Source organism: Pogona vitticeps, chromosome 4, assembly GCF_051106095.1.
Source record: "Pogona vitticeps strain Pit_001003342236 chromosome 4, PviZW2.1, whole genome shotgun sequence".
Classification (NCBI taxonomy): Eukaryota; Metazoa; Chordata; class Lepidosauria; order Squamata; family Agamidae; genus Pogona; species Pogona vitticeps.
The window spans coordinates 72,493,598-72,501,594 of record NC_135786.1 but is presented as its reverse complement, the minus strand read 5'-3'; the positions used below and the strand labels follow the sequence as shown (position 1 = coordinate 72,501,594).

Genomic DNA, 7,997 nt, shown 5'->3' with positions numbered 1-7,997 from the left:
GTGCCCATCTCTATTCACCGCCGCCACCGATCACCGCCTTCAGGCTTTCCCAGGGGGTAGGCCAGGTCTTCCCCCTGGGAAAGCCTGAAGGCAGTGATTGGCAGCAGCGGGGGACCCCCGGGAGATCTCCTATGGCAGCAAAGTAGCCCCAGGAGGCCTCCAAAGGTGGTGATCAGCAGCGGCGGGGGACCCCTGAGAGGTCTCCCATGGCAGCGGAGAAGCCCTGGCCCAGCAGCAGTGGCTGGAGTACATTCACAACAAAAACACGCTAATCACCCTATGCCAGAATGATACGAACTGCCTCCGGGACTCTGGCTCCGGATTTTGCCTTGAGGTTAACTCCTGAAGCCTTTTCCATAAGTGGATATAGCCACAAGGCAGTGGAGGTTTGAAATCAGAGTTTTCCTTCTCCTAGATGGGCTGCCTTCCCAGGCAAAAAAAACATTCCTTGGATCTCACAATACTCAATAATTACCAACCAGTCTGTAATGTTCTATTCTAGGGCAAGGTGCTAGAGTGGGTTGTGGCTTCTCAGTCTCAGGGGTTCCTAGATGAGATCGATTATCTAGAATTTAGATCCATTTCAATCTGGTTTCAGGCCTGGTTATGGGACAGAAACTGCTTTGGTTGCCTTGATGGATAACCTGTGTTGGGAACTAGACAGGGGAAGAGTGTCCTGGTTGGTTCTGCTGGATATCTCAGTGGCTTTTGATACCTTTGACCATTGTATCCTTCTGTCTCATCTCTTTGGGATGGAAGCACTGTTCCGTTGTGGTTCCAGTCCTTCCTGGAGAAGAGAACTCAGAAGGTGGTGTTAGAACAGTCCTGTTCAACACCTTGGCTGCTGGCCTGTGGGATCCCTTAGGGTCCTTTTTTGTCTCCTATGTTACTTAGCATCTACATAAAAACTGCTGAGAGATTATCCAGAGTTTGGGGGTTTTGTATCACTAGTATGTGGATGACATCCAACTTTATGTCTCATTGCCATCTAAACCCAAAGTAGTTGTTTCACCTCTAGATCAGTGTCTGGTATCAGTAAAAGACTTGATGAGGGCAAATAAACTGAAATGTAATTCGGACAAGATAGAGGTGCTCCTGGTCAGTCTAAAGGCAGATCAAAGAACAGAGATGCAGCTTGTGCTGGATGGGGTTACACACCCTCTGAAAACACAGGTACGCAGTTTGGGGGTGTCCCTGGATTCATCTCTTAGCCTGGATGCCCAGGTTTCGGCAGTGACCAGGAGTCTTTTTAAGGAGAATGGTGAGGTAAAAATATTTTAAATGAATGAATCAATCAATCAGTCAATCAATCAGTCAATAAAACAAAACTATTCTGATCTGAAAAATCTGGTCTGAAATGAGTTTATAGTTAATTAGTTAGTTGTTGACATAGTTCAGCATTTAAGTAGCTGGGAAAATGTGGAACACCCTTTTTCTGTTGCACAAAAATATAGCTAATATGGCCATTCATATTCATTACTGACACACTAAAGAGACCAGGTGAGATAATCAGAGTGCTGCTTGAAGCCCACATGGACCATAGTTGTTTGACAGTATTTAATACAAAATAATTGTTCTTGACTTGTCTGGAAGGGAAATTCTCTGATAAGGAATGACCCCTGCTACTAAGCAAAGAGCTTGACAGAGAGAACATCAATTGATTATATTCTTATAATCTCTCACTCTGTCAATGATAATTAGTGTCTGTTATTCCTGGAGGGTAGAATAGTTTTTGTCAGGACTCCTGCAATCTTCAAGAAATAAGTCTATAACTGTTGAACTTGGTTCAGTGGAATTTCTGTGAAGCTTGTGATGCTGGTCAAACTAACAAGACTCTTCTCATGAGTAACATTGACATTGGAAAGTATACAAATGTGCATGAAAGCTGTAAAGCTTTCAAGACTTAATATTGTGACATGTGACATGACTCTAAAATAAAGAGAGGGATCATTATCTAAGGGCCACATTCTGGCTTACTTTGTAGATATTAGAGTATTTATAGGAGTCAGAGCCATTACAGAAGAAACAAATCTGGGTCTTCAAAAAGAACACTATCTTGCATTTATAACAAATAGGCTGGCTCTTTTTCTGATGTCCTTCTGCGAGCATGTAACCACCTTCTTGTTTAGGCAGGGCTTTGACAATTTGCTGATTGAAGAAAAAGAAGCTCTATAGTAGGATTACCACAAACCCTACAAGGACTTCACCCAAAGTCAAGATCGTATTGAATGCCACAGAATAAGAAGCCCACCCCACTGTAGAAACATGGGATCACTGCTACTTGCTATTGCACATGTAGAGATAATCCCAGAGATAATACAACTTCCACTTGGGCCACAAGATCTGGGTTGCCTCATTGCTTGAATTGCAAAAATTGCAGACCAGAAAGTGTGAACTGTCTTGCACAGTAAGATCCTGATCTTAGTATTTTATTTATCTAGCAGATGAAGTTTGCAAAGTGTTTTACAGCTTTGATTGATCTTCAAAGCTGCACTCTGTTTTTAAAGGAAGATAGTTACTTGTTCCAAAGAACCTTATAAGTGGCTAGCTGTGATGTTGGCTCTGAGATTCTGAGAACTGTATTTAAAAAAGAAGAACAAAGAGAAAGAAAAACATTTTTTTCATCTCTGCTGAATCCTGCTGAACAATTTCGTAGGTGTCTTTAGGAAATAGTAGTTGTAGAGCAATGAGCCAAACCATGCCTTGAACAGGCATAATTATAATTATTCAGAAGAGATAGCAAGGAAGCCAATTCTAACAGGATTCCTGTGCTTTCTTGCTTGCTTGTTATACATGCTGCTGTAGCTTGTAACCAAGCTTCACTTAATTATTATTTTTATTTATTTATTTATTGGACTTATATACCGCCCCATAGCGCTACAAGCACTCTCTAGGCGGTTTACAATTTTTAATTATACAGGCTACACATTGCCCTCCCCCAGCAAGCTGGGTACTCATTTTACCGACCTCGGAAGGATGGAAGGCTGAGTCAACCTTGAGCTGGCTACCTAGGATTTGAACCCCAGGTCGTGAGCACAGTTTTTTAGCTTGCAGTACAGCGTTTTAACCACTGCGCCACGAGGCTCACCATTATAAATAAATTACCCCACCTTTCTCCTTAAAAATGACCCAAGGTAGCTTACATCATTAAAATACAGTATTTACAGCTGAAAACAGTAAGTACATAAATATGAAAAAGGACCAAACAAAATTCACACTAAAATGTGGTAAACCAAAGCAACACCAACAACACATTTAAAGCAGCAAGGCACAACTATCCATTTGAAAATCACACTCAGGCAACCAGTTACTGAGGGAAAGCTTGCCTGAAGAGAAAAGCTATAGATTCTACATGTGTATTATTTGCATATTTCCCTAACACTCCTTTTAGTTGGTCATGCACTCCTACCCAGGGTTCAATCAACTGCTAGAGACTGAACTATATAGAACTATTTAGAGTTGCCTAGTCATGTATGAAGAAGTATATTAAATGCATTGTGTGTTGCAACTAATTTGTTAGCTTAGGCAGAGACAGTGTTGGGGGAGGTGAAGGTTCAATGAAGTGTTGAGATGGAAACCTGAAGTGAGCAATAGAAGAACCACTTACTGGATAATGGATTGGTAACTACAGCAAAATGTGCCATATCTGTATCAAGTTCAGTGCCTTTGTAGATACAGCTGGGGAAATTGTACAGGACGGGGTTTGCTCAACCACGAAGAAAAGAAGGAAATGAAAACCAGAGATAAAAGCTCCATGAATACAGCATAGCAGGGGACGGGATCACAGAATGTAGCAACACTCACTTTTAGGAAGTCCTATTTGGGGGCAGTAACGAATTTAGTGAAGTGCATTGCAAGGAAGCATTCAAGGCATAATAAGGCAGCCAACGTGGTGGTTTCAGAAGAAACTGTTCAAAGACCTGAGGTTAAGAAATAGAGAGGGAAGGCAGTGAGACACAAATACTCAGTCAGGTAAGGCTCACGGGGGAAGATAAGGGCAGCCCACAAAAGCCATTAATGTTAGAGAAAGAGAAGTAAAAATACCGGGAAATGCTTTCAAAAACAGATTTCATCAGAGCAAGAGAAAGATTTTATGTATGCAAAAAGAACAACATTAACATTTTAAAAATGGCACATTTTGTTAACTCGATTTTACTGAGGTAATTTTTAAAGTAAAGTGTTTGTACAAAATAGGTTATGGTGATCACAGTTTGCTACTGTATGATTGCCACTCAACCCTGTCAGATCTCTATTGTGATATTTCCAACTGGGGAGGAGCATAAGAAGTATTCCCTGCCTTCTTAATAAAATGCCTATAAACAGGCAAGGCTTTGGAAGCTTCAAAAACTGAGAGCCCCAAGAAAGCTACTGAAAGATTTCTGAAAAGAAACAGGGCTTCTGCTCATGAACAGATGCTTATGTCCTGCTCCATATGGTAGAAGGAACAGCACCCAAGAAGACAAAGGGAATTAATCCTAAGAGACAAAGGAACATTTTAGTGGGTTTGAGATTCTCATCAACACTGTGTGTTGCACAATGTATTTATCACCTCCCAAGACTTGCTGCAAGATAAAATGTACCTTTCCTCACGAATATGCATATTTGCAAGAATTCTACTGTATTTTGTGTACATATCTTGTATTCATGTTTAAAAATGCAAATAGTTACAATGCAAACAGTTGAAAAATGTGCACAAACATGCTTCCATCCATGGGGAAATGTGCCAAATGTGTATCTTAAGAAAAGTGCACAAATACATGCATATGTTATGGAAAATTTCTAGGTGGGAAGAATTTCTGTGTGAGAAGGGGAAGAATGTTTTCTAATCTGTTAAGGAAAGACATTAGGACAGGAATACGGGTGAAATTCCAAGAAACCCAATAATAACTGTTATTAATGGCACAGAAACCCTATTTGGTCATTAAGGAAATATGTAGACTCCAAATTTGTCAGGAAGAGTGTATTAGCCCCCACCCTCTCCATTGCACTGAACATGTAAATATCTGAAGAGGAGGAGGCTGCTGTACTGGGTGGTTTCTCTGTTTGAGTGCAGGATCCCCAGAATCTACTCACATGGAGTAGAACAGTTATCCCCCTTTGGGATGTTGTTATTTACATGTTCCACACAGTGATGGAGGGGTTGGAGCTAGCATACTCTGTTCAATACAGATGGGTACAGTGGGGTCTTGACTTAAGAACGGCTTGAGTTAAGAACATTTTGACTTAAGAACCACTCTCATAGGAAAATATTGACTTGACTTACATACTTAGATTTGAGTTAAGAACTGAAAAAAACCCACGTGGGAGGCAGGGAAAGTGCAAAATTTGAACTTTCAGTTAACTGTTGGCCAGTGAAAAGGGTGCCTGTCTGCTTCCTCACTCCTCCCAGCGTTTAGAGAGTGGATTGGGAGACAGTCTTCAGACTGCCTGGTACTGTACTGCCTGGACTGTATTTTCCCTGCCTTCCCTGAACCTTTCTTGACCTAAGAAAAAAAGAAACAAAATATCCCCCTCTAGTGGTCGAAGGCAGAATAGCAGCTTCCCATTAGTTTCTATGGACGGAAAAGAGCAGATACGGATCAAATGGTTTTCAAGGCATTCCTATGGGAAATGCAGATTTGACCTGAGAACTTTTTGACTTGAGAACCACCTTCCAATACGGATTAAGTTCTCAAGTCAAGACCCCACTGTACATACTCTTCCTTAATGACTGCCCGGGGCTAGAGCATGTGTGGGATTGCAGTGTCAAACCCAGTCAATCAGAAAAATCTGCAAAAGAACATAGAGCCAACAAAGTATATTCAGTGAGAATTCTAGATTGTTGGTGGACTTCAGGTAAATGTCAGCATGGCTCGGAGTGGGTTTTCCTGTGGAAGGACTGTGAGCCGTGTTCAGTTCTGATAATGGGTGCATGATTCTTTCATTCCAACTCTGTGTGTTTTACATCAGATTCTGGTTAGTGTTCAGGTGAAAAGTATAAAAACTTCAAATCAGATTCTGCAAGACTGAAGTCCTTCCTGATCTAAACCAATGACTAATTACCGCAAAATAAAAGGGACCAAAAGAAGCAAAACATGGATTTGCATACTCTTGGTTTCTTGCTCACTCTGTTTGTTCCTGCTGAATGTTTTCCGTTAGTTTTATCCACACAAGGACTTACACTGCTTAGATTGTCAATGATTTTATTGCAGCACCTTAGGTGTATGTAAAAACACAGATAAAAAGCAATTAAACAGTAGTTTTCTTCTTTTTTGGGGGAAGGAAAAACTCAGCCTGCCCAGGTTTTGTGAAACAGGTGCCTCATTAAGATTGGCTTATGCTGGAAAAAGTTTGACAAAGAGAATCTTCTTTTTTAAAATCCTGGGAAGAGAAGGATAAAGATAAAAAGATTTGTTCAGAACAATATTGTGTGCTGGCTGGACTTCAAAGGGCCAAAGAAATTGTTTTCAGTCACAGATGGTGGGAGCAAGAGCACACAATTGTGAGGTCTCCTGCTAATGAACACACCGATTTCACTGAGCTGAGAAACAATAGCAAATACTTCAGATGCTTTACTTTTACACAATCTCTTTCATGACAAGGCTGTGAAGTATCTACAAAGTATCAGGATAACAAGGGAAGGCTTTGGGGGTAACAGAGAAACCCTCTGTTTTATTCTTGTTGGTGAAAGATGGGACAAGAAGGTGGTTTTAAGAGAGCTCCCACTGCAATTGTGGGTTGTTAAACTGGGTGGGTAGATCAGACTCCCACCAGGTTTTTTGGGGGAAAGAATGAAGAGTCTTTTTGATTAGATTGTCCCTTTCTTTTCTTTTGGTTCGGCTTACATTCAAATGAGTCCCCCAAGTCCTGAAATCCCCCTAAATCATGGGAGAAATTACATGTCCATACATTCAGCATTCTGTAAGTTTCATTATTTCCAGGCATATACATAATGATAAATGCATTTCAATTGCACTGCTTAAACTACTGAAAATTATAGACTGTAGCTTTGTAAAAGTTATGTTGAAAACTGTAGCTTTTAAAGAGACTGGTCAAAACACAGCTATGATAGCTGTTTTGTGTTTGAATGAGAAGTGGTTAACAAATTAAAACAGCCACAAACCTCCAGTTCTGGGATTTTGTTTTGCTTGGTGTCTTTTTGAGAAAGGCAATGAGCTCTTGAGGAGGACCTGCAAACCATATTGACAGCTAGCAGTGGTGCCATCAACATTCAAGCTGGCCATTGTTATGGAAAACTTAACAAGATACAGAAAACATTCTCTTGTGGGAATGTTTACAAAACCAGACTTCAAAAGAAAGGAGCACCAAACATAGGTTATACATTATTGCATGTGTGAATTGCAGCTATACACCATGTGTCTTAAAGCAGGGCACGAATGTTTTACTGTGTGAACTCTATATTTTACATCATATGTCTGAAGAAGTGAACTTGTCCACAAAATCGCACATTAAAATATACCAGTTAGTCTTTAAGGTTCCATAAGGTTTTTGTCTTTTTAATTTTTTGTTATTTTCCTCTTTGGGTTTTGCCAAAGATACATAGGCAAGTGTTTTTGACACTTGACCATTTCCAGAACAGTTCTAGATATGATATCTGTAACTAATTCTCTCTGAAGGAAGTCTGATTGGATTCAATGAAACTTACTCCTGTGATGAGAATGAATTTGCCCTGAAGTAAGGCCCATCCATCTCAAAGAGACTTTCTGCAAAGTTGATAAGTAGAGATGGGCACGAATTAAAAAGATAATCACTAAATTCATTCAACAATCACTAATTTGTTGATTCATATTTGTACAAATTAATGCCTCTGACGAATCACAAATCACAAATCTGAATTTTTAGTGATTTTTGATTTGTTATCTGGCTATAAAGCATCCCCAAAGGCACCTAGAGACACCAAAATTGCAGGGAAGTTTCCCCTGTCTTGCCTTTATAATCCCACCAAGGTTAGTGAAGATTGAGTTTTTTTCAAGCCAGCTGCTAAAAGACACTTTCCT

General features: G+C 40.3%; 1 protein-coding gene and 1 long non-coding RNA gene across 6 annotated transcripts in view; one reads left to right on the top strand and one right to left on the bottom strand.

The window, feature by feature from the left end:
• The window catches only part of DAB1 (DAB adaptor protein 1), a 790,680-nt gene that overhangs the window by 249,509 nt on the left and 533,174 nt on the right, over nucleotides 1-7,997 (top strand). The gene's annotated exons all lie outside the window — the stretch shown is intronic.
• The window catches only part of LOC144589063 (uncharacterized), a 437,419-nt gene that overhangs the window by 52,050 nt on the left and 377,372 nt on the right, over nucleotides 1-7,997 (bottom strand). The gene's annotated exons all lie outside the window — the stretch shown is intronic.